Source organism: Urocampus carinirostris, chromosome 5, assembly GCF_059441175.1.
Source record: "Urocampus carinirostris isolate Australia breed hairy pipefish chromosome 5, RoL_Ucar_1.0, whole genome shotgun sequence".
In the NCBI taxonomy this organism is placed as follows: Eukaryota; Metazoa; Chordata; class Actinopteri; order Syngnathiformes; family Syngnathidae; genus Urocampus; species Urocampus carinirostris.
The window spans coordinates 2165581-2193429 of record NC_142353.1 but is presented as its reverse complement, the minus strand read 5'-3'; the positions used below and the strand labels follow the sequence as shown (position 1 = coordinate 2193429).

The 27849-nt window shown below is 40.4% G+C and overlaps 1 protein-coding gene and 1 pseudogene across 2 annotated transcripts in view; one reads left to right on the top strand and one right to left on the bottom strand.

The window, feature by feature from the left end:
• Nucleotides 1-27849, top strand: part of LOC148364954 (tetratricopeptide repeat protein 28-like) — a 209040-nt gene that overhangs the window by 155955 nt on the left and 25236 nt on the right. The gene's annotated exons all lie outside the window — the stretch shown is intronic.
• On the bottom strand, nucleotides 17106-17244 carry LOC148364955 (U2 spliceosomal RNA; annotated as a pseudogene).

The window sequence follows — 27849 nt, the reverse complement described above, 5'->3', positions numbered from 1 at the left end:
TGAACAATTAGCTTTTGTCTGGAGAGTATTATTTTATAGATTTTTTGAATCCATTATATACATCGGACTTTAAGTACAACTCGAGTCCTGCCATGTGCAAAAGTTTGCCGACGACACTGCGATCGTGGGATGTATCAGAAATGGGCAGGAGGAGGAGTACAGGAAATTGATTCAGGACTTTGTCCGATGGAGCGACGCAAACCACCTCCACCTAAACACCACCAAGACCAGAGAGATGGTGGTGGACTTCAGGAGAACCAGAACTCACCCGGTTCCTGTAACCATCAAAGGAGAATGTGTAGAATTTGTCCAGACCTACAAATACCTGGGTGTGCAGCTGGACAACAAACTGGACTGGACTGCCAACACAGAAGCTCTATGTAGGAAAGGGCAAAGCCGACTTTACTTCCTCAGTAGGCTGGCCTCCTTCAAAATCTGCAAAAAGCTCCTGAAAATATTCTATGAGACAGTAGTGGCAAGCGCCCTCTTCTATGCGGCAGCGTGTTGGGGAGGCAGCGTCAAGAAGAAGGATGCCTCTCGTCTCAATAAACTAGCTGGGAAAGCGAGCTCTGTTGTGGGCAAAGGGCTGGACAGCCTAACAACAGTAGCTGAGAGACGGGCACTGAAAAAGCTGCGGTTAATAATGGACAATCCATCGCATCCACTACACAGCATTATCTCCAGACAGAAGAGCAGTTTCAGCGACAGACTGCTGTAACTGTCTTGTACTACGAACAGACTGAAGAGATCTTTTCTTCCTCATGCCATGAGGCTCTTTAACTCTACCCGGCAGAGTAAAAGCCCACAGTAAACCACACCACCTACATTGCATATTACTGAATCTTACTGCAATATGTATTCTGTGTATCACTATTTAGTTATTCTATATAACACGCTACAGTGGGCATTTGCACGTCACACTGGGTATTTGTATATTGTATTCTTTTTGCTTTATTATTGTATTGTTCTCAGCTCAGGGATGCTGCTGGAAATGTGAATTTCCCTTCGGGGATGAATAAAGTATCTATCTATCTATCTATCTATCTATCTATCTATCTATCTATCTATCTATCTATCTATCTATCTATCTATCTATCTATCTATCTATCTATCTATCTATCTATCTATCTATCTATCTATCTATCTATCTATCTATCTATCTATCTATCTATCTATCTATCTATCTATCTATCTATCTATCTATCTATCTATCTATCTATCTATCAAATAGAATTAGCTTTTGTCTGGAGAGCAGGTTTGGCTGTTTTGTTGAATTTTGTCTTGAAATATATGGTGTTGCTCTCTCAAGAAAAAAAAAATTAAACTTTTTTGCTTTTATGCCTCTTCGGGTCAAAAAGGTTCCCGAACCCTGGTGTAAATAAATCTCGCAACATACAATTCAAATAGTGGCAGCAGATATCTTTACCGACGATTTTCTTTCATTGTTATTAAATTAATGTGTGATGTTAAATAGTGAAAAATCATTCACTAATGCAGCTTACTTACGTATGAACCACTCTGAGTTTGAAATTAGACACATACTTCACACTTCCCCCTCCTTTTCAGTACTATAATCAACATTTATTTGCTGGCCACAATAGGCACAGCCAATCCAGTATTTCGTTCTCATTGATACTGTCCGCGAGATATAAATGTGGCAATTAGTTCATCATTGATTTTGTAATCCTGCCCTGCGTCACGCGGTGAGGCGCTTCAAACCAAATAAACGGCTCCAACAAGCCAAATACAAGCTCTGACTACAGTAATCAACACACTATTAAATGATTACAGACAGTCTCACGAGCGATATTTCTAATACGTGTCTTGTATTAGTTCTCATTAGACACCAGACGTGCATCTAATTTGATTGATGACTAGTATATCGCTTGCAAAGCATACCATCATCATCACCGTCTTTCTTATCGCCACATGGACCTCACACACACACAGTACATCACAAAGCGTGATTAAGGACAATGCATGATTGATTCCCACATAGCGTCTTCACATCTGTGGCGCTCCTCTGGGGAAATTTTGACAGAAGCCCAGCCCCTCTATGAGGGTATGGGGTGTGGGCCTTGCAGTCAGGACAGTGTGTGAGATTGTGGCCTATCCAGCAAACACCATCCAGGAAACTTATTTTTATCCAAAGCACAAGAAACCCAACCACGTGACAACACCATGATGGACGGTAGTAACCCGTAGTAAACAGTGAGTATGGCCGGTAAACACTAGACAACAACCATGTGCTAGGTCTGCTCTACTAAGCCTTGATAAGGTTTGTTGCTTCCTGGTCATTTTACTTCCCTTACCCCAAAAGGTAACTATAGCAGGTAGATTCATGTGAACAGACAATATTACAAGTTTCAGATCAGCGGATATTGTAATCGGAGTCATTGCAGATTAGCGACATTTGGGTGGGCATTGAAAAATTTGTTATTGTGAATATTTAAACAAACATTTTATTGACCAATTAAGATAAAGAGCCGAGTTTATACTTTTTAAACTCGTCTCTTCTTTTTGGAGCCCAACATATGTTTATCCATCATCAGATCAGGAAAACCAATGATAAACTTTTTTTGGTTATTCCGAAGTGGGTACACACAACCTTTTTTGATTATTCAATATATTTTAATCAATACACACACAAACACTTTTTGGGCGTTTTCTTTTACTAATCATCTACAGGAGAAACTTGAATAGAACACAAACCAAAACAAGAAAAATAAAATAAAACAAAGAAAGGTAGAAGTTGGGATCTTAACTGACACCCTTTAGATAGAAGAACAGCGTTTGCTTAATTATTACGTCAGTGTAATTTGATGGAATCCCCCCTTAACGTCACAGCAATACTAACACCTGGTACATGGGCTGTGGTTCTGGTTCGATAAAGCTGAAGGCCCAGTCTTGTCTTTGACATTGAAAAAAGGAATTCTGACCCAACGTTAAATGTGTAACACAGCTCTTTGAAGCATTTTGTGATAAGGGTCTTCACAAATTAACATGACTTGACTTCACAGTGTAGACCCATGATAACATCAAACCTCGTTTGTTGGACCCATCCGTTATGGCCGACTATACATACGGGTATGCACTTGAGGCTACATGAATAATTTAAATGCATGAAAGAGCGCATATATCCATTCATTTTCTGTACCACTTATCCTCGCTAGGGTCTTGGACGTGCTGAAGCCCATCCCAGTTGCAGGGCACGTGCAGGGCAACCATTTGCTTGCACAATCATACCGGGGGACATTTTGAGTCACCAATCGACCTGCCATGCTTGTTTTGGGAACATGGGAGGAAACCGGAATGAAAAAGCCCAAATACTCTTTTTCTGTTTTGATGGAAAACACTTTTGCTACTAACGTTGATGAACCTTTCAGCTAAAACAAATGAGGTCAGTTAACTGGAAAGTCACTCAACCATAATGCAGATGTTGACAGGCTTTCATGGTGGCAACTACACATGAAATCTTGCATCATAATGCTCCAAGGAACACAACAGCTGGTCCTGGTGTTTCGCTGTAATGTTGCAATGATCACATTCAGGAGCATTCAGGCACAGTCCTCAGAAATACACTTATGAGAAAAGTGAGCATTGTTTAAGAAGTCATTACAAATATTGTCTGACACGTATTTTCATGACCATTACGTGCACATGTAACATTTTGATTTTTCTTCAAATTGTGTAGCGCGCCCTATCGTGCGTTGCGCCCTGTGTCTCATGTAAATCGGTGGACAAAGACCAGCTCCGTGGTTTTAAGGTAGGGCGCCCGCCCCTGACATTGGGAGGTCACAGGTTCAAGTCAAGACTTACAACATTTTTGGGTGAAATCCAATGTTTTTGTGAGATTGTTCACATTTCGAATTAAATGCTGCATGTGTGCCATCTTCTGTAACTTTCATGCCTTCTGCAGTGATCAGGCACCAGACAATGAGACAACTGAACTCTCTCCACACCATGTAAGAAAAGAATGGAACACTCATAACTGCACACCAACTTGCACACTTTCTTTTTGTATTTTTTTTAACCTATTTCATCTTTTACCTTTTTACCGTTTACATTTTTGGTGTAAAAGGTTTTAATATTGCTGTAACTATTTGCTGCTGTGTTGAACATTGTTGTGTATGTAGTAGGATTGTAGTAGGATTGTAGTAGATTCAAGACAGGCACGGACGGTACATTCATAGAGTGTTTACTTCACTTCTTCCTCGGCAGTTCTCAAGCACAAGTTCAAGGCTGCACATTAGTATACAGCGACACTGCAGGAAGGGGAGTGTATTACACGACACCACATATTCCCCTTTTGTTAGAATAGGACACAAACAGTAGCATTAATCGGAAATAAGCAATAACTATTTGGTAAGTATGAGTGTATAGAAAACATACATTTAAATATTCATTACCAGATTAGAGGTAAATATTTATCAAAGGTAAGCAATATTGTAAGGAACTATACTGTCAATATCGGTAAACAAAAAGTGTGTAAACCTTGTAAACGTAAGCAGACTGTATGAGGATCACATCATAAACAAACATGACAATTTTTAAAACAATGAATGAACATTCATCATTTCTTTTTTTTTTTTTGAACATCACCACATCTTTTCTGTATCTTTTTTTTTTTTTTTTAAGTCACGTAATCTTGAAACCATGCAGGAGCATGTCGTATTCTCGGTGCACTCGGAGAGGGATGTGGTGAGGGCACAGTTTCAGTTTCAGGTTCAGTTGGCTCAGCACCTTGGTTTCTTGGCAGGAGACAAGCATCAGCATCAGCAGGCTGTGGTGCTGAAGCAGCAGCACAGGTGGAAGAATGGGCAAGGTGGAAAGCATTCCACACCTTTCCATCAGACAGCAGATAAGTGGCTGGACCCTTTTGGGCTACCACTGTCAGTGGCTTGGTGAACTTTGAGTGTCCTTTGGCAATGATTCCAGGTTTGCGGATGCGAACCGCAGAGCCAATCTGGAAGCTGGGTTATTTTGCACCACGGCGTTTGTCAGTGTATTGTTTTTACTTCTGTTGTTTGTTTTGTATGTTTTGTAGCATGTTGCCTTTGTCAGCAGTGGGGCGCATGGAAACCTGTGATGTGAAGCTTTGTATTCAGTGGTCTACCATGCAACAGTTCAGCGGGGGACACTGAAGTCACGGCATGTGGTGTGGCTCTGTAAGTGTGGAAAAACTCAGTGAAGAAGGCTTTCAGTGGTTTACCTTCGATGTTGGCTGTTTTTAGACAGTCCTTGAAGACTGTTGAAACGCTCAATTTCACCGTTGGCCTGTGGGTAGTACACAGAGCTGCGACGGTGTGTGATGTTCCTGTTACTAAGGAATGCTTCAAACTCGGTCGACACGAACTGAGGGCCATTGTCAGTAACAATTTCCTGTGGATTATCTTATCTGCTAAACACAGCGGAAAGAAAAGTCATAACAGAGGCAGAAGTAACATTTGAGCAGAAGGCAATCTCGGGCCATCGGCTGTAATAGTCAATGAGGGTGATGGCGAAGCGCCAATCAGCAGGCGCAGAGTGAATAGGACCAACAATGTCCACAGCAACCTTTTCCCAGGCAGCAGTTGGGGTAGGCACAGGCTGTAACGGAGCAGTACGTGTGGTTGCGGTTTTGTCATGCTGCAAGCAGGTGGTGCATGATTTGATGGCGAGCTCAACCTGAAAATCCATTCCAGGCCACCAGTACAAGTCTCTCAGTCTATGTTTTGTGCGAACGATCCCTTGGTGTGTAGCGTGAGCAAGTTGTATAATTTTTTCCTGTAGCTGTTGTGGTTTCACAACACGATGAGTGCCACGCACAATGACACTGTTCTGCACATCAAGCTCATTTTGCACACAGAAGTATGGCACGATGAGGGGGTCAAAGCCTTTTGCAGTACGAGGCCATCCCTTCTGCATGTAGTGTCGCACCTTCTGTAGCACCAGACATTCCTCACACGCACTGGAGAGCTCATCAGCAGTGACTGCAGCAAAATCAGGAGACACAGCAGCCAACATCTCCAACTCCATCTACTCGTGGTTGTCTGTGATGGGGAGAGGCAAACGTGACAAGCAATCTGCAGTAACATTCTCATGTCCCGGTTTGTATTCGATTGTGTAGTTAAAACACAGCAGGCGAGCAGACCAGCGAGCTATTCTCATGCCTGCATGTCCATGGCCATTGGTTGTGAGTAGAGTAGTCAAAGGGCTATGATCAGTCCGTAAAGTGAAGTGACGGCCTCAGAGATAAGTACGCCACTTTTCAGTCGCCCAGACGCATGCCAAAGCCTCTTTTTCAACTGTTGAGTAGTTTTGCTCACATGCAGTCAGCGTCCTGGAAGCAAATTCAATGGTCTGTTCTGTGTCACCTTTCATTTGTGTCAACGCAGCACCGATGCCATAGTCTGACGCATCTGTTGCCACGACTGTTGGCAGGGAAGGGTCGAACAAGGCGAGTGCAGAGCTAGAGTGATGATCTCCTTCACTTTGGAAAAGTTTAGTTGCGCCTCTTCAGACCAGTGGAATTTAGCAGACTGTCTGAGTAGAGCACGGAGAGGTTCCACAAGCATGGCGTAGTTGGGGATGAACTTTGAGTACCACGCAGTCAGGCCTAGGAAAGATCGCAGAGATTGAGCATCGTGTTGAGGCGGAGTTTCAACCACAGCCCGTACATGGCCAGGATCTGGATGTAGACCAGAGGCAGAGATGAGATGCCCAAGGAAGGACAACTCTGTTTTTCTGAAGTTGCATTTTGCAGCATTGAGATTCAGCCCACTCCCCTGTAAACGATTGAGGACGGCGTTCAATCTGGCGTCATGTATTTCAGGCGTCTCCCCACTGATAATGATGTCATCCAAATAGCACTGCACACCCTTTTGACCAGCCAGGATCTGAGACATCATGCGTTGAAAGGCACTGGGTGCTGAGGCCAGGCCGAAAGGCACTCGTGTGAAACGAAACAGTCCATCTTGCGTTATAAACGCTGTAAGATTTCTGCTGCTTGGATTTAGCTGCACTTGGTGGTATGCATGTTGTAGGTCAATCGTGGAAAACATTGTAGCACCACGGAGCTCAGTGAACACCTCCTCATTGTGTGGCAGCGGGTGACTGTTGATCACCACAGCCTTGTTTGGTTCACGTAAGTCCACACACACGCGAAGGCCCTCTGTTTACTTGCTCACGACCACCAGAGGCGACACCCAGGCAGACACGTCCACTCTCTCGATGATGCCATCAGTTTCCAGTTTCGTCAGCTCCTCCGACACCTTGTCACGCACGGCATATGGGAGTCTGCGTAGCTTTTGCTGGACTGGAGGCACGTCAGCACGCACTTTAACTTTGTGTATAAAACCTGTAGCAACGCCTAAAGCATTTGTAGTGTTGACAGTGTGACTCATCTCCGATGCGCAGGTGTTGCAATCTGCCCATCTTGTATGTGAAGGCGAAGTGCAGTGAACAGGTCCATTCCCAGTAGTGGAGTACCGTCAGGAACTATGTAGAAGTCAGTATGTGCACTCTGGTTGCAGTATGTAGCAGTAAGTTGAAGACAGCCCAACACTGGAATTGGCTTCTTCATGTAGGTCACCAGGCGTACAGTAGGCTTTGAGAGAGGCACGTGCATGAATGAATGTCTGTAAATTCTCTCTGGCAGAATTGAGACTGCTGAACCAGTGTCCACAAGCAGGTCAGTAGTAAGTGACTGTTCATCATTCGCATGGAGAGCAACTGTACACGTAAGGCGCTTTGAGACTGCAGCTGTAGGGGCTACATGACACACAGTAAGGTCTGGGACAGTAACTTCTCTCACTGATCGAGTAGGAATTGCGCTGCGGCACACTTTAGCAAAATGTCCCATTTTTCCACATTGGTTGCATTTTGCATTTTTAGCAGGGCACTTGGGGTCATTTGCTAGATGAGAGTTGGAGCCACAACGGTAGCAGGTTTTGTGTTGAGAAGAGCGCTGTGTATGTGTGCTGCTCCGATTCCTTTTATCTCTCGGTTGCACGAGCTTCACAGGGGCGTCGGGCACGTGCACAGGAGCAATAGCCTTCGCTTCTGCCATAGCGGATTCGATTTGTGTAGCAATAGTGATCGCTTTGTCAAGTTTTAAGTCCGTTTCCAACAGCAAGCGTTTTCTGATCCTCGAGGAGGACATCTTCTCAATGAATTGATCCCTAATCATATCATCAGCAAACGTGCCAAAGTCACAGTTAGTAACTAAGTCCCTCAATGCGGCAATGAACTGAGCAGTGGTCTCGCCCGGTCTCTGAACACGCCGACAGAACGTGCTCCGCTCAGCCACGACATTCATCTTTGGTACAAAGAAAGTTTTTAGCGCATAACAGGCGGATTTGTAAGAAGTGCCAGTGTCGGGAAGGGAAAGAAAAATTCTCTGCCCATCTGTGCCCAAACAGTGCAGCAGCAGTGCGCGTTTTCATTTGTCCGGCATGTCGTTTGCAGTCAATGCTAGCAGGTAATTTTCGAACATCTGAATCCACGTGGTGTACAACATCGTAGGCTCACCCGGGGTTTCAAGCAAAGCAGGGGGTTGTGAGATTCCGATACAAGTCATCCTCGTCGCCAATATATTGTGTATGTAGTAGGATTGTAGTAGATTCAAGACAGGCACGGACGGTACATTCATAGAATGTTTACTTCACTTCTTCCTCGGCAGTTCTCAAGCACAAGTTCAAGGCTGCACATTAGTATACAGCGACACCGCCGGAAGGGGAGTGTATTACACGACACCACAAACATGTTATTGTATGTCGTGTTTTATATGTCAGTTGTGTTTACTTCAGTATAAGCTGAAAAGACACTACCACTTTTATTGAGTAATATTTCAGGTCAGGACAGTCCCGTGCATTTGCACTTTACTGTTGTCAATTGTTGTCTGGGTTTTGGAGAATTTTGGTTTCTTGTATATTAAGTAGATTTGAGAAATTGATAAACAGAATTGATTGACTTTGTGCAGAAGAGGACTCGCAACCTCACCTGCAATGCATCATTGGGGGCGGCAGTAGCTCAGGTGGTAGAGCGTTCGTCTTTGGATCAAGGGATCCCAGTTCGAATCCCGTCTCGCCCGTGTTACATGTCGAAGTGTCCTTGGGTAAGACACTGAACCCCTAATACCCCCAATAAGCAGGTTAGCGCCTTACATGGCTGCAGGGCCGCTATTGGGAAATGTGGAGCACATTGTAAAGCGCTTTGGGAAGTCATTGACTTGAAAAGCGCTATATAAATGCAGATCATTTCATTTCATTTCATTTCATTTGCAGAAGCACTCATAGATGCTACCGGCGTACCGTATCTAGCAATTGGTTATTGTTATTGTCATTTTTCCACCCGGACCAGGTGGTGCAAAAACATACAGAAGATTATAGTGAAAATAATCAATTGTCGATGCTTGGGCTATCATGTCTGCCGGAAATGTTGTTTGAGCTGTAGTGGTTAGATTCTGCTCAACTTGAATTTTGGGAGAATAAAACTTTCGGGTCCATGATCAAAAATCTGCCTCATTGATTCCCTGGGAATATTTTGTTCCTGGCTGTGTCTTCGAATCAACTTCTTAAAGGTGCTCCTCCCTGACAGCATTAACATAACAAGCCACCCAAATGCGTGGACATCATCCAGTCTGAAGTCCTTCAACTTGAGATCTCTGGTATACACATGTTGTCGCAACCTAACTTATTTGACCTTTTTCTCTATCAGGTGAAAACCGTGGCAAAATTCTGCCCTAATTAAATGTTTTCGTAAAGGAAGTTCCCTGATGATAATTTTTTTAAAAAGACTACCTTTTCTTAATATATATATTTTTTAAAGGACTTCGACAGATTCAGAACATTTTTACTTGTAGTCGCTGCTCCTGGCTTGTATCATTGCCGCCTCTGTCAGCTTGTTCATGGCGCGCATGGAAGTACCTAGAGGTTGACAGGTACGAGATTTCAGCCAGCTAATAGGATTGATACTGGGTTACATGGCCAGTTGGAATTAATCAAGGGCATTTAACTTATTCAGTGCAATAACGTACAAATACGTTTCCAGAAGTATTGTCCCTGAGTGCCAAAATGCAAAAATATTTTTGGGTTATTTTTTGTTTAATAAAACTATTCTAAAGGCTTTGACGCTGCTCATCAGTTAGTATTAGAGGTAAGATCTTGGGCCTGGGCCCGATCCCGGCCCAAACCCAGCCTGAATTTTAATCATTAAGTCGGGACCGGCCGGGCCGGGGTTCTCACTCGTCATTCTGCACATTGTTTGGCACTCTTACTTTTACTCAAGTAATTATTTGGATATTTTACTTCTACTTGAGTAATATTAATCTAAAGTAACAGTACTTTTATCTGAGTAACACATTTTGTCGCTGCACTTCGGCGCGCACTTCAGCTCTGCTTAAATTTCGGCGCCAAAGTGCTGCTTTGGAAATACTTCGGGCTCTGTCCCTTAAATCAAGTTAAGCGCTCAGGCTGAGTCGGGCTGAATTTTTTAGGCCCGATACTATTTATAGCAAGTATCAAGCCTTTGACATCCCGAAAAAAATGTTCGTATCTACAGTTTTACGTAAGTCAAACGGTCGAATGATTTCAGTGTGATACATCACAGCTTGGTGGTAGGAACGGGGTTGATCAGACCTTTTTCTACACACCACTTCTTCGTGTTGCCTTTCGTGCTCTATCCAGTGATTGAGAGTGTGTGGGAAACTCCAAGTGACAGGAAATAGTGTGATCACATTACTGGAAACATCAGGCGTTTAGAAGTTTTTGCAAAGATGATGCATTGTTCATGCAAAAGTTCAGTGTTCTTGCAATAAAATGTTATTTTGCTAGCAAAATGCCTTGTTTTTATGGAAATCAATGTTTCAATATTGGAGGTTTCACAAATGGTAAAAAAAGCACTGAAGTAAAAAGGTCTGCTTGAAATGCATCCTTTTCACAAAAAGACGCTTTTCTCAGAAGTTTCCTTAGAAATATACAGTTTATCAAGAAACATCAATGTTATACAGACACTACCCTACTTACGACCAGTTGACTTACATCAAACGGAAGATACGAACATTTTTATCGGAATGTCGAAAAATATCTGAAAATTGCCGTAAGTTTTTGTAATATTTTGTATTGTGTGTACCTTTTTCCAGGTACAGGACAGCAATGTAGTGCTTCCTTCTGCCGCTACCGGAGTGGCACTGTGAAAGGTCACCCAGCATCCACCCAGAAGAAAAAAAATCGCTTCCTCTTCCTAGTTCGTGTGTAAACATTCTATACTATATCTCCGGCGCGCTACGAACTTTGACCTTTTTATTGTTGAATATCTCGTGCATTCATTCAATATGGTTGGGGTAAAGTGTAAAGAAGATGCGAGCCGTTTCTTTTGAAACGAAGGTGGAATAAGAAAGCTTGGTACGGTTGAGAAAATACTTGGATCCCTTTTTTCCGTCCACTCTCTACCATGGAGGAGGACCTCGAAGCCCATCTTCCAAAAGTAAGTTACACTTAACTTTATCTATCTTTATAGAGCATATTATTTTATTAAATGTTTATTGTTTAGTACAAAACAATACCGGTTACTTATACGAGCCTTAAACATACAAAATGTAGCACTGAAGCAACTTACAAAAAAATTCAACTTACAAACGATCTCGTTCGTAAGGGGCCGGTCACACAGACATTTGCGGCTGAATCACGGCCAGAAATTTCTGCCTTTGAGGCGGACGCCATTGGACGCATTAAGATCGCCATTCAGACGAGATACAGCGGTGCTTAACACGCAGTCGGAAATTCGCGCGCGGGTGGCAGCGCGAAAAAGTTTTGCGCTGCTCAAATCTTTTTCGCGCGGGTACACAGCCTTTCACGAGCGTACTGAGGCTGAACCACGGCCAGATGCTGTTGAGCGCTGTTGGACGTTTTGAGACCGCCATATAGACGAGATAGAGCAGTGCTTTACTCGCGGTCGGAAATTTTCACGTGGTTGGCCACGTTCAAAACCTTTGAGCTGCTCAAAAGTTTGAGCACGTGTTAAACCGCGTGCCGCACACGTGGTCAACACGAGGTAATGACGCAGAAATGACGCGGAACGACGTGCTCTGGCCGCGGCCAGGGCGTGCTTACACATGGGTAGGACGGGAAATTTCAGCGGGTAATCGTGGGTGGAGCATGGTAATAGCATGTTCTGCGCCTGTATCGCGGTGTTATTACGTGAAATTAGCGTGTTACGCGTGTGACAGTCAAACGCCTTTCTCCGCGTATAAACAGCGCGAATGCCGAGCACACGTCATTTGTGCTCGTGACGTCAAGGGGGTGAACATGGATCCCCGTCAGCGTAGTTTCTCTTCATTTCGAATAAATCTTTCGGTGCATTCGCAGCAAAACTTTAATTCTGGGACCTTAGCTTAGCCTTTTGGTTGAGAGTAAGAGTCCCGGCTCCTGAGCTTTGTAGCGTATTATGAACTGATCGATAATGGATAATGAATAAAGAAGATAGAACGCTTATTAAAACTATAAAGCGAGATAATTATAACAAGTGGGAGATCCTAGTCTATATAACGCGTTAATTTAAACAATAAAGTGCGATCGTATTCTACAAAATGCGTTTGTTAACGCGGATGAAAAAGTCAAAAGCGATCGCAGCAGAATGCGCGTTCACGCGAGGGGGTGGGGGGATGAGCCTGTTGCGTAGGAGTCGGATTTGGGCACAACACCGGCTCGGGAGCTTTTATACCCGTGGTCCACACGAGAAAATGACGCAGAAATGACGCGATGAGGAAGCGGAACAGTCGCCGGCGTCTTTTTTCCGGCCATACCACAGATGAACAGCGGGTTGGCCAAATTTGCGCATTTTCCATCCCGGGCAACCACGGGCAAAAAAAAAAACGCAAAATTTTAGCCGTGATTCAGCCGCAAACGGCTGTGTGACCGGCCCCTAAGTAAGGCACTGTCTGTATATAAAATATTATAGGATATATAGTAATTGTAAACTTCTTTCATCCATCCATTATCTGCACCGCTTATACCCAGTAGGGTCGCTGGGGTGCTGGAGCCCATACCAGCTATCTTTGGGCAGTTTTTTTTTAATTCTTCTCAGGATGTCAGAGTCCTATTTCTTTTAGATATTCATAGAAATGACTCATGGGCTAATTAGTACCCTCTTGCACCATTTTTGTAAATATACACAAGAAAAAAAATGTAATTGTTGACTTTTCAAAACCACAGTAGATTATCATATCGGACATTCATAAATCTTTCTGGTTGGTGGGGTTTAAGGAGTCCTTTGAAAAGTTTACACCTTAAACATACAAAATATAGCACTGAAGCAACTTACGAACAAATTCAACTTACGAACAAACGTTTGTAAGTAAGGCAGCGGCTGTACTTTAATCAAAACACACACATTCTTGGATTTATGGAGTTGTTTTTAACTGATCAGTTACAGAAAAAACTTAAATAGAACCTAAAACAAAACAAGTGTAAGAAATAAAACAAAGAAAGATTTAATTTGGAAAATTAACTGGCACCGTTTAGATATAAAACAATGATGGCCTAATTTTAATTTGATAGCATTCCCTGTTATCCTCACACCTATACTAGCACCTAGCATCATGAGATTTGGGTTCTGGTTCGATGAAGGTGAAGGCCCAGTCTTGAGGTCCTAGATGGTAGAGCGGTGAGGAATCCGGAATGCTAGAGACCCGGTAGGAAATAAGAGCACGAAATGCAGAGTGTTGAAGCCGTCGTTGACTGTGGGTGGCTGTAGGTTTTCTTAGCGGTTGCCTGCTTGATCGGGCTTGGGCGCTGGCTCAAGGTTCTCTGGTTGCTAGTAAAGCTGGGACTGGGTCAGAACCTTTTTAATTGCGTGCAGGCCAGTATTTGGCCCCGTGCTGCTTATTTAGCTGACTCTAGAGAACTCTTTTTTGCTTTTTGTCAGCTTACTGGCCTCTTTCAAACTGAATTGCAGTTTCTCTGCAACCCAGGCTCCGAGCCCTGGTCTGGCCGGCCCCCTGGGCGTGGTTGTCATGGTGACCTTGGATGCGCACATGCAAGATATCACCCCAGCACCCCACATGCGAGATAACAAATATCACACCTGATAACTCAGTCCCAGAGAATAATTGAATCAAAGCATAGTATTCTGTTCACATGATAATGAACATTATCTCATAATTTTCTTCAACATTGCAAAATGGAATTCTGCCCAACGTTGAGTCTGCTACACAGGCTGAGGACCGTGAAAAAACAATCTTGCAATTGGCCAAGAGTGGTGTCAATCAAAAAGTTAGAAGCTTACGGCTGTATTGGAAATCATCTGACAAGTCTGTATATTTTTAAAGGTGAGTTATGGACAAAACAGACAGATTACAACAAGGATCGCCAAACAATGCAGATTTTTGTTCATCTGTCCGCAGTATCATGTGTTTTGGAGTGAATATTTTATATGGTTAGATTCACTGGAGTCTGGTGAATGTAACCACACCATATTTGCGGGGAATTGTATCATGAGCTGACTCTCAGGAGACTTTTAGGTGAACTATAGTTTTCGGGTATCTTGTTTCAGACTGAATGTGATGTTTCTGTGAAGAGTACATTTTAAATTCCAAGAGTTTAAGCGTTCCAATGATATGTAGCATGGTTTCAGTGATTGGTGACACCGTGAAAGCACGTCATTGTTTATCAACAGTCTGACAACACGCAGGCGGGCCCGAGGAACGTTAAGGGGTTAATGAAAAATAAATCAAGAATCTGCAGTTCTTTAACTTTTGAGTGTCAAGTCGCTGAAGTTTTGCTTGATTTTCTTTTTTTATATCTCAGCGCAGCTTCAGTCCCTCTCAGGGACCTTCGGTTTTCTCCAGTTTTCTGACAGCTGTCCAACTTTTGGAAAAGCAACATTCAGACTACAAACAAATGCATATGTTTTAAATTCCCTGAAGAATGTTGAACATCCCTGCAAAAATCTTTGATCCTTTTTTCAGGTAATCCGCCTTGTTAGACAAGCCCCGTGTGTCTTGAATACTCTGCAAACATAGAGTGAAAGCATCTTGAAGTTTTGGTTAAACCCGTGTTGACACTGAGGTGTTTTCATTCCGAATAACATTGAAAATATTCATGGTCACCATTAGGGTGGAGCTTATACAACCAATAATTTTTTTTTCATGTATTCTTTTATCTTACCCCACAAAAATGTTCCACTTCCACTAAAAAATACACACTAGAAGTTTCAGTCATTTAAGTTGATATTTACAGGTACCTCAACCACTTTATAAATTTGGATTGGACTAATATATGTAATATATGTGTATGTCATATATATGCAACATATGAGTATTCTGGGCGGCAGTAGCTCAGGAGGTAGAGCGCTTGTCTTGGGATCAAGGGATCCCAGTTCGAATCCCGGCTCGTCCGTGTTACATGTCGAAGTGTCCTTGGGTAAGACACTGAACCCCCTAATACCTCCAATAAGCTGGTTAGCGCCTTACATGGCTGCAAGGCCGCTATTGGGTAATGTGGAGCACATTGTAAAGCGCTTTAGGAAGTCATTGACTTGAAAAGCGCTATATAAAATGCAGATAATTTCATTTCATTGGCGCCCATTAAGCCGGTTACACACACAAAATAATGATGGCTTAGGTACATAATACAAACAAAAAGAAAAACTCATTCCTTTATTAGAGTTTCTTTACGTCTGTCATGAAAAGTTTTCCAGTGTTTTTCAGCAATTTGCTGCAGATTCTGCAGATCAGTTTCATCTTTTGTGATATGACCACAGTGTTCCTGAATCAGCCACACTTTGTTCTGCAAGATCATTGATTGCCTGAACAGTTTCCAAAGCTTGTTTGAAGTCATTCCTATTCCTGTGGTTCAACATCAAGATAGCCAACAGGAAAGTCCATGATTTTGAAGAAAGTGCTAGATCTAGAGGACACTTAGGCCCAATCCCATTCCTCTCACTTGGCCCTGAGAACCGTCCAGTGAGGTCCCTCCATTGGAAAGTCCCCTCGGTGAGTGGAGTGCAAAGTGAGATTGTCCCCTAAGAAATTGGACGGGACTTGCAAGGTTCCACCCCAGTCCAGTAGATGGCCGTAATACGAATTGGCTGTAGACCTCAGTGACGTATTGGCCTACGTCACATGTAAACAACTTGAGTCTCAACCTGTGGTGTGGCAGTTGGAGAGTTCGTGCAACGTTAAAAATGCCCGCTACAGCTGTGTTATTACCGATTGCCTGGAAGCTCATCACCTTTTCCGTGTCTTCAATCAACGGAGGAGAAATGCGCGATATTGAAGACTGCTTTGGCGCTATGTAGCACTGATTCATCTTTACAAGGTACGTCCACTGATTAAAAAAAAATGACCCGTTCGGTCAAATACAGTAAGGGGTAACGTACAACGCACGTTCACACAATACCCTATGTTTGTGTAGACATAAATGACAACCTACTTATTCGTATCGTAATACCATTTTATGACATATAGTAAGGGTTTTTAATGTGTGACACGATGAAAAGTAAACAAACACAAGACAGTCCACCTGACCCTTAAGCTGACATGATTGTCACCAAACTTTCCTGTAGGACCCAAACACCTTAGTTCATGTCAAGTCAAGTCAAGTCAAGTCATTTTTATTTGTATAGCCTTTAATCACAAAGAGTCTCAAAGGGCTTCACAGGTTATTACACGGACTATTTTTTCAAACTATTATTACACCATCCCCTGATCTGAACATGAGGGCAAGGAAAAACTAAAAAAAACTCAACATGAGGAAAATGAATAAACCTTGAGAAGGGACCGCACATGTGGTATCCCCCTTCCAGGATTACCAGACAGCAAAAGATGTTGCAATAAAAAATAATACACATTTATTTGCCACGAAATGTATAGGTTATTCATAAGGAATTTAATTCAAAAGAGTTGTTATTGGATATCAAAAAGATCATTTCTACGTTTTTCATGATGCATTCCTCACAGTAAAAGCTGTCTTTTTTTAAGGGTTATTGTTCTATCTTCTTTATTCATTATCCATTATCCGTTATCGGTCAGTTCATAGTACGCTACAAAGCCTAGGAGCCGGGACCCTTACTCTCAGTCAAAAGGCCAAGCTAAGGTCCTAGCCTTAAAGCCTTGCTGCGATCATTGTGAATGCACCGTTCCCGGAGGTACTGCAATACCGGGCCGATGCGTGGAGTGGACAGAGCAAGCTCTTATTCCATCTCCGGATTGCAAAAATCAGGCCGCAATTGCGGTATGGCTTTTTCAAAAACTATAGAAATGATCCCTAAGAGTATAACACCATGTCACGCACCCACTTGACGTGATTAGAAGACCACTTGCAATATGGATGAACATTACTTAGAAAGTCTCGCCATTATGTTCCTTGACTATTCATGCAGATGTAATATCAAACTGTATCATGGTGTAAAGACAATTGTGCGAGCTGTGATCAGGAAGATTATGTAACTGAGAAATGTTTGAATGTACTGAATATTTACCTGATGCTGATCCTTGAATATCCATCACTTCTTGGAGGACAAAGAAGGTCTGCTGGCCTTGTAGGTCAAGGGAAAATATACTAGTTGAATTAGACTGATCTTGCTGAGCAATGACTTGTGGGTAATAATTGTTTGAGATATAAACTTAAACATCTGTGGCTTATCCCAGCATCTCGAGAACTCCTATTTAAGAAAACTGATGGAAAACGCCAAACTTCTCAGCAATTGAGCTACCCCTAAAAGATTTTTTATTTAGACCAAACTGCACAGCAATTGTCCATTTGTGTAATGGAACACAGGGTAAGACAGTGACTTTTTGCAACTTTGAAAATAAGCTCCACCCTAGTCACCATTTGTTTTTGCGGCACTTGATCTTTTTTTAGCCGTGTCAGAAGGGGCGATGAACATTCCTCTTGTGTTAGGGTCGCTACTTACCTTTCATTTCATTTCATTTTTCATTTCATTTCATTTTATTTCATTTCATTAAATTTTTAAATGCATACAAAAACCTCATATTTGTTTATTGCATCAAAACATCTTGTTTTTTGTTGGAAAAGAATACAGATAAAAAAAATAAAATTATCTAAATTATAAAATACTGTAATTAAAATTGTAACATTTGTATCGTTGGGGTCAGTTTCAACCCGGCTATAGGAACAATATTTTAAACACTAACGACAATCAAATCTAAAATTGTACATGGACTGGACATGTAGTGCATCGACTGCAAGCAATATTCATGCAAAAATGACACTAAAAGGGTCACTTTTTTGCAACACGTGAATCTTAACCGATAATTGCATACACATGCAAGTTTTTGAACGAAGAGAATTGTATTATAATTTTGTTATTTATTTGTTTCGTAATCAATCTTCGTCCTTCTTGGATGTTGTTTGTTTGGTCAGCAAATGTATATTTTCTGTTTTGACCTGTAGTTCTTTTTTTTATACATATGTATTGCATTTTTATTGCTGAAAAGATAATGTTTAGCCTTCATGATTGAATTAACATGAGTCAAAACCAACCATAACCGTCACGGGACCGGACCAGATCGGAGGCAGGAGGCAGGAAGGGAGAACTCATTCGCGTTAACGATCAGATACTTTTATTAAGGAAACAAAAGTCGTCCAACACTCAGGGACAAAACAAAAACAGGCTTACAGACAAAAAGGAACTCAGACTAGGAATACTCACAAAACAGGCTTTTACTCAGAACAGGCAAACACAGGTTTTCCTCAAATCAAACAGAACAGATTAATGCAGAACAGAAAACGCAATGAACCAGCAACCGGCAATCCCCAAAACCCGCCTTTAAGAAGCACACTCGCAAATTAGACGATCTGCTACAGCCGGTGCCCAGGGGGCAGGGCCAGCCGGTCGCCACGGCGACCATGCTGGACATGACAATAACACTATATATCCTAATATAGTTAGTGATATTAAGATAAAAATAAAAAATAAAATATTTTTTGTAATACCCGTAAGTGATAGTTTACAAAATAACCTTGTATTTGTTTGTACAATTATTTTGAGGTTTATTTTAACATTTTTAAAAATTGGAATTGAGGGGAGTACTCTAAGAGATAAGACTGAGAGACCCACAACAAAAATGGAAAAAATAAAAAATAATAATGGATAAGGAATCCTACCAAGGTGGGAAAAAAAATGTGTTTTATAGTTTTCCAGTGTATTTTACAGCTAATACAAGACACCGGTCGCCACCAACCAGCAAACATAGAGATCGTTACCTGAAAACTAACACAAGAGGAGAGTGAAATCCATCTCACGCCAAAGCAGTTGTCACTTTGAGTAGCAGCGCACACATCATAATACTGCCTGGTTTTTAGTTAGGAGTTAGTTACTTTTTGTATAAACTAAAATGACAAAAGGGCATGATACAGTTAGGGGAAAAAAATTGGTTTAATTGAAGTCACGGTTACTCTGATGTTCCGCGGTTGGGTGCTGATGATGGCGCCCGCAAGTGATGAATGCCAAATAGAGTCCGGTGAAGTGATGAGTCACAGAGGAGTGTGTCAGCATCCTCAATGAAGGCTATATTTGTGTCTGACCAGGAAGAATAGTGAAAGGAGGGAGGTGGGATCGTTCCATGCAGGGCGTGGGTGGTGATGGATGAGGAAAGAGCGAGGAAAGGACGAGGCATGAAATAGAATGAGGAGAAAGGACAGTTGTGGCCAGTGTGGGGAGGACGAAGGTGACTGTAAGGCGGAGATGGATGGAGTAATAGTCTGGAAAGAATGAGGGTCAAGGAGAAACTAACCCAGCCTTAAAAATTGCTTATGTTGGCTGCTCCCAGCTGCCCTATGGCTACAAAGTGAAATTTGTATTCCGTCAGACATTAAAACAAAGAAAGGAAAAGTCGTCCAGATCTGCCAACCTCACCTGGAATTTCTAGATGTCACCCATCATATCTTTTCGCTCGACTGTCCGACCATTATTCTGCCTGTCTGTCCTGGTGGTGCCCAAATGTACTTCCTGTTCTTAGGAGTCCAACAGTGAGATAGGCTGTTACTGGCCCTGCCAGATGGCAAGGGGTTAACCAGAGATTGGATACTTGTACCAGGGCAGGATTGTCAGCCAAACTGCTGATTTGGGGAGCTGACAGCTGCTCTGTTGGAAGTCTACTAAGAACCACTGGTAATATTGGGAAAGTCAAACCCGAATAGGTCTTTGTGCCCATGCAGCTTAATATATACTACCGTGATACCTGAATTGTCGGAAAGCACCAGAAGCACTATTTAGAGAAATTGAGAACCATGCCTTCTTCCTACTGACATATTTACGCATACAACCAAATCGTCCTGAGTGTAACACTGTATTGTAAATGGAGTATCCCATACACCAGTACTGATCTAATAGCTTTTAAAAGTCTGGATGCTAACGAGTTCTTCAAAACCGGTACGGTACGAAAAATGCACCCCCGTCCTGAAATATCCCACTTGCGTTACTAAAACAGCTTCGTATTTAATTTTGGGGGGAATGTAATAGAACAGTAAAGCACTGGGCATTTGCACCTTGAATAGAAATCACTTTTGAGTATGTTAAAAATATTTTAACTTCTGAACATTCGTTTTCCGTTTTCATCCGTTGATAATTCGACAGTTGATTTCAGCGTTATACGCTTTATGTTAGAGCACACTGTTACAGAGCACTGTAACAGTTTTCAATACATGTGATGTCCGGAAGATATGCTGTTTTGAATCGCTGGCTAATTGCAATAAAAGCTGCTCTTTTAAATAATAAACATTAAACTGGTAAAAAACTAACGTAGCTAGTTAGCAAGTCCAAACTTATTATGTTCTTGTTGTTGTTTGTTTTATTGGCCGATCATATTAAGTGTCTTTGACGTAACTCGAACCTACTTAACATAAAATTGCTTGGAAATACGTCAAACGTAACTCATAAAATTGTTTGCTGCAAATTCTGGAATACAAGAGGGCTGCCAGTAAGTTCCTTTGTTTTAATTGCAGATAAATATCAGCGTTTTCTGTATCCATAAAAGGGATGAAAAAATGCAGCACCTATTTGCTCACAGCAAGACAGACAGTTGAGAATACCACGCAAATATTAGCTATTGCTCTCACAAAAAATATTGTTATATGGCTTACACAATTTGAAATATTTGAAAAATGTCAAAAATACGTGCAAAACGAAAGTTAAACGGGATATTTTGGTGTCCTTCATTGCAGTATTTTATGACACTTTTACAAAATAACTCGCACCTTGCTTCGAAACCATTATTTAGGACAAAAATGACTGTTAAAATGTGTCTCAACACTCTTAAGTAACTGTGGGAGGGAGACCAATTTTAAGTGGTATATTTATATTGATATGGGACACAGGCTCTGGCACATTACTATTTCATAGATTTAATTAAATTATCCAAGGTCACACAGTTAAAAAATGGCTGATTTTTTTTTTTGTATGGAGAGTGGGTTTGGTGGATTTAGTTGGATATTGTCTTAAAATATGTGGTGTGGCTCGCTCAAAAAAAAATCAAAATATTTTTGCTTTTACGGCTCTTTGGGTAAAAAAGGTTCCTGATCGCTGGTATAGGACATACAGTTGTAAAAAAACAAACAAACAAAAAATACTAGGTGACAAAAAATAGGTTGACAGGACAATTTGGACCGGCCAATTAACCTGACATGCATGTTTTAGGAATGTGGGAGAGAACCGGAGTGCCCCAAGGAAACCCTCGCAAGCACGGGTAGAATATGCAAACTCCATACAGGAGGTTCGATCTCATGACCTCAGAACTGTGCCGCATACGCGCAAACCACTGAGCCGCCGTGTTGCCCCAGACAACCTTGAGAAGTAAATCTGTTGCTCACAGATATGCCGTCATACACTCCATGGCTATTGCGACGAACTTTGACAGAAGGCAGAGCAAGAGTGGAATGAAGATGATGAAAGAGGAAATGTTAAACCGCCAAAGAACCGATGAGGGCAGAGAGGCTTTGTGAGTGGTATGCGAAGCGACTGGAGTGTCCCTGTCCTTGGGAGTAGAATCAAGTACCTCTTACACTTACCTCTCCTGCCTCATCAGCTACACGATGTGTATGAGTAGCCAAAATATATCCTGCAAGATATGCAAGCACAAAGGCAGCTTTACATAACCCTTTTTTCAAAGGAGGCAGGAGCAAAGATGTTTGATTCGGCCCCCTCCAAACTTTCACTGCATTTAAATTAAGCCATCCTGCCAATAGTCAAGTCATGTTCATGTGTATAGCCCTTAGTCACAAGAAGCCCTAAAGGGCTGTATAGGCTACAAATGACACCATCCCCTATCTGAAACCTAGAGGGCAAGGAAAAACTCAAAAACCTCAGCATGAGGAAAATGAAAAAAGCTTGAGAAGGGGCCGTACATGAGGTAATTGCCCTTCTAAGATGACCAGGCTGCAATAGATGTTGCAAGAGCGTCAACAGACAATACACAGACATCATTAACATTAAATAGTGGTAAAAACAGAATATGCAAATGACAGCTTCCTGTTCCTGTTTCTGTTCTTGACTGATGCAGTAGGTTCAAGAACAGGTGTTGTTAACCTTTTTGACCCAAGGGAGCCATAAAAAGAAAAATATTTTAACAACATATTTGACAGAGCCAAACCATATATCTTACGACAAAATTGAACACATTCCCCAAACCCGCTCTTCAGGCAAAAGCTAATTCTTTAACACAAATTTGTTTCACTGTTTGTTATTTAATGATTATGATCAAATCTTTGAGATAATCATAATACCACAGCCTTTGTCCCATATCAATATAACTATACCACTTAAACGTTCTCTCCCACCCTCAGTTACTTAAGAGTTTTGAGGCTTATCTTGTCCGCCATTTTTGTCTTAAATAATGGTTTCAAAACAAGGTGCAAAGAAAGTCCTTTTGTAAAAATGTCACAAAGTACTGAAAACAATAAGGATATGGTTGTATTTACCTTCGGCGCAGACTGCACTGAGTGAGAGAGAGGAAGCGTAAAGTAAGCTATTATTAGTTGTGTATTTCTCAGATTCTTATGCTATGAAATCAACTTGTTTAACCTGTTTTTCTATTTTCAATATGCAAGTAATCATTACACACACACACATAGTCACGTTTCAAAGATCCATATTTTCAGTCTAATTTCCGTTGTAATGTGACATGGCACTCATATGCAACTCCATCCATTCACTGCGCATGTGCGACCTTTCAATAAACCACACCTACTGACCCGGATGTTGTCAGTTCGGCCTGGGCGGCCAACCAAGATGGCCTGCTGCATTCGCAAAGTAGTTTTAAACTTTATAAATGTCTCGGCCTGAATATTTTTGCCAGCAATGGAGTTATATTAATATATAGCTCCGACATCTTGGTGCCGAAACCCGGAAAAGTTGTTTTTTCTGAGTGGATTCTCGCAGATTGCAGACAAACATGCGGCCTGAAATTTGGGACTCACGTGGCCAGAAACAATGGCGGCGATAGCAACATCAGGCTAACAGCGAAAGATTTTGTTTAAATCAGCTCAGACAACTTTTATCCGAACAAGGTTGGCAAACGTATTCAGGTGAAGTGCATTTATTAATATAAAATGTGAATAATTTTAAGAAGCCATTTAATAATGAAATAAACTGATACAATTGGAGGGGCGATAGTGAGCAAGACAGGGTGCACCAAGGCTGTCGAGCCCGTATAAATCTTAGCTAAGTAAAATATCTGTTCACCCAAGAAAGTACTAAGTAAAGAATTAGGGGTATTTTAATTTTTTTAAACTATGTTAGTAGTTTAAAACGGGATCGGTAGTCCGGGTCGGGTAAATAACGAAAAGAGAGTCCGCTTACAGGCCCAAAAGATACACATTTCTAAAACAGTTAAGATACGCAAACGGTGAAGTCTTCTGTCGATATAGTGTAAGTCTGACACAGTTTAGATACGCAAACGGTCAATCTTCTGTTGAAGACATTTAAAACTCCGCAAAACGGTGGCGTTTTAAAGTTTAAATCCCTGCAAACAGTAGAGTCCCCTATGTGGAAATTGTGTAAAAATAAACCGATCAAAGTGAAACGCATGGCTTCAATAAAAAGGAAAATGTGCACGTTTTAAATTAAACGATTCTTAATTAGCAATCCGTTTGTCTGGGCCCTGTGTGTCTTAATTGTTGTCTTGTGAAGTGTTTTGTCATCTTTCCTATTAACCTTTTACTTCTATTGTCTGATTGTTTAAATGTCTTTTGTGTTTAGAAAAACGATCTAAAAGTGCTCTTGAAGTGATACAAAATAACTTTGAAAATAGCGGAGTCTGTTTAGAAAAGTGATGTTTTAAGAGGAACTGATAGAAAATGTCGTAAGGAGTCGAAAAAAAATATTTTTTTGAGGCCACAGACGGCCCTGAAGATTTTTTTTTTGTGCCCAAATTTTTTTCGTTTTTTTTTAATTGAAAATCGATAAATTAAGAAGTGAGAAGTTTAGGAAAAATATGAGTGAGTGATTTTAGATGCGTTAAATCAAGATAATGCCAGAATAATACCGAAAAAGATAAAATATTCCTGTTTTCAGTTCAAAATTGGAAAATTAAGGAATGGAAAGACGAGGAAAAATCTAATTGAGTTAATTGGAATAAACAATTTGAGATCAAGGCATTTTTATACAAAAATATTGAAAAATCATTAATAAATACTTTTGTATAAAAAATTATGGAATGAAAATGTATCGATTGGAATACAAATACGTAAGATAACTTGTTGCAGATCAAGATACGTCATTTTCACATTAAATAGGTGAAGTTAAAAAAGTAGATTTAATTGTTTTGAAGGAAAAATTAAAATTAAGTGAGATGATTATACGTCATTTTCGCATTATACTGGTGAGCTAAAGTGCCAGTGTTAGAGGTAAGGAAAGGAAAGAAAAAAATAAGGAAAAGAGAGACAAAGAGCATACAAGAAAGAAAGAGAAATGTTAAGGGGAAGGTTAATTGAATAAAAAAATAATTTGTTGAAAATTGGGTAGAATACTGAACCCCTAATACCCCCAATAAGCAGGTTAGCGCCTTACATGGCTGCACAGCTGCTATTGGGAAATGTGAAGCACACTATAAAGAGTTTTGGGGGAGTCTTGATTTAAAAAGCGCTATATAAATGAGGATCATTTTATTTTAAATCTTGCTGATTTAAAATAAATGGGTATGTATGAAACACAACACAACACATTATATAGTGCTTTTGGAAGTTTTCATTGACTTGAAAAGCACTGTATAAATAGACCATTTTACCATTTATAACATTACTTTTATAGAAAAGCTACAAAAATAAAAGACAATTTTTGCAAGGATGAGAATCTAATTGAATGCAAATAAACATGGACATAATATGTTGTCTTGCTTTAGAATAAGAAGAAAGAAATACCAAAAAATACATATACAAATAGTATTTTAGAAAAAAGATGCTGAGCACAGAGGTAAGCAAAATAGTCAAATAAAGTTGTTCCACACTTAGGTCCGGGTTAAACCTCTCGGGTTTAATTTCTTTAAATCCAGCCATTCATTTGCAGTTAACCACAAAGGAAGTAGAAATGCAACGGCAAAGTATTACGATGATAAAAATTCTACTACAAAAATACTTTAGAAATACTATACAAACACTACACTATTTCATTGTTACAATAAGAAAATATTAGCTATACTACAGAAATTCTACTATGGAACTTCTATGAAAATACTACCATGGGAATAATTCAAAATTAAGTCTGCAGTAACACTACTTCACTAACGCTACCTTATAAGTCCTAGAGATGGTGATAACAATGAGATGTGGCTCTTTTCTCATTTGGACTCTACATGGCGACCCCCCCATGGCCAGACCAAAGAGGTACAGAACATAAGAGGTGAGTAAGTATATATAAATTTTGAAGATAATCAAGTTATTAACAGGATCACAGAAGATAGAAGAACCAGGAAATGGAACGAAGAGGAAGGTATTAAATGAGTTAATAAAGGTGAGTAAAATAACAATCTTGATAATGACTAAGGGTGTTTATTGGTGAAAAACAAGAAAATGTTTTATGTATTTGTATTCGGCCGGTATGAACCATAAACATCTGTGGGTCCCGGCAGAGATCTATGGGCTCCCAACATTTTGTGTTATCGGGGTTGAGGTTGTAAATCGGTGACAAATATATAGTAGAAATCTATATATTCATTCAGTTTTAATCATCAAATTATTAATTCATTTTCTGCATCGAATTGTTGTTGGTAATGTACCGATTGGGGGGATGGCCACAGGCCTGTCTTTTTTCATTTTCTCCTTTTATACTTCCTTCTTTCCTCAGCTTCTTTATACAACATAATTCGTAATATCAATCATCAGTAAGTGAGCGGTTTGAGAGCTGGCTCCCTTTAATGAGTTGAGCAAAAAAATCCGGTTCCTTTAAAAAAACAAAAACGACTTAACCTTCGCTCGACGACAAGTACCACAACAATGACGTAATCTCGAAGCGACGAGATCTTGTTAGCCCAGATTGGCATGCAGAAAAATAAAAACTCGACCCGCGAGACCAAAACAACAATGAAAAGTTTGGAGTGCAGTAAATCTTTGTTAAAGAGTAATTAGGTAATAAGGACAATTTTGTGGCAAAAAGTTGCAACATTCAAATAAGGACAATTTTGTGGCAAAAAGTTGCAACATTCAAATGGCGAATGTACTGTGGAATACGCAATTCAAGGCCTGGAACACAAGAACATTCAAGAATACGTCTGCTTGAAGTTAATAGAGTCTTGTTAATAAAAAGTGTATATGTACATGAGGAAAATTGATTAATTTATCCTGCAAAATTATATACGCTGTTTTATTTTACGTGTATTCATAAAAGTTGAACTGAGTTTTGAACTCAGTTGGGGGAAGTTTTTAAGAGGCTGGTAAATTCTAACTTCAGAACGAGACACGTGAAATGTTTTTGGTCAGACTTCAGTATAATAAGAGTTAAAATCTTGTACTAGTTTATTCGCAATTGATGAAAAATTGTCTTCTGAATAGGCTCTCCATATGATTGTTTTTTGAAATTCAAATTATGATGTTTTTGGACGGATAGAAAAATATTACACAAAAAAGAATATGCTATAATATAAAACAATTCAAATGTTTGTCAAATAGCTTAACAATAATCAATTAGAATGACCATACACCGTTAGAGTATTGCCCATATTGAAAACATTTTTGGATGGCATTTTTCTTTTTGGCGGAGTCATTCAAAATGAGCGTGAATTACCTGCCTTCTTTGTAAAATACTGTTATTTTAAAAAAATATACTGACTGAGAAGATAATGCATCAGTTATGATTTTTACAAAAAGCTAAACAAAGAGTGAATCATAACCGTAAAGGCATTTTATTTGGCTAAGTTGGTGATTTGGCGATCTACCCTGGTCGTATGCCTCGGGAGAAAAGAAAATAATATGAAGGGAAAATAGAAAAATACACACAGAATTTTTGGACAATGACCAATCCACAAACAAGAAAACACAATGTCACTCAAATCAGGGTGAGTGATTCTGATGATGATAATAGTTAAACAAATTCAGTGACTGAAATTATAGAAAAGCCAAATTTGAGATTTAGAGCTAACAATTTTGAAAAATGAATTGTTTATGTTTGATTTTAAGTCTTGGGATAAAGTGCTCGGAATGGATACGGCAACTTATAGCGGGGACTTTGCCTTCACTAATAATAAATATAAAGATAATTTAAGAAAATATACGAATCTATATAAATAAATGAATTAGTTGTTTTTCAGGTTAAATTGAGCCATAAGGAAATATCTCAACAGGGGGAAATAAACATCTTTTTTTGGATAACCTAATTTAAAAAATTTTTTTAGGTCTCTCTATTCATCTCTCTTTCTCT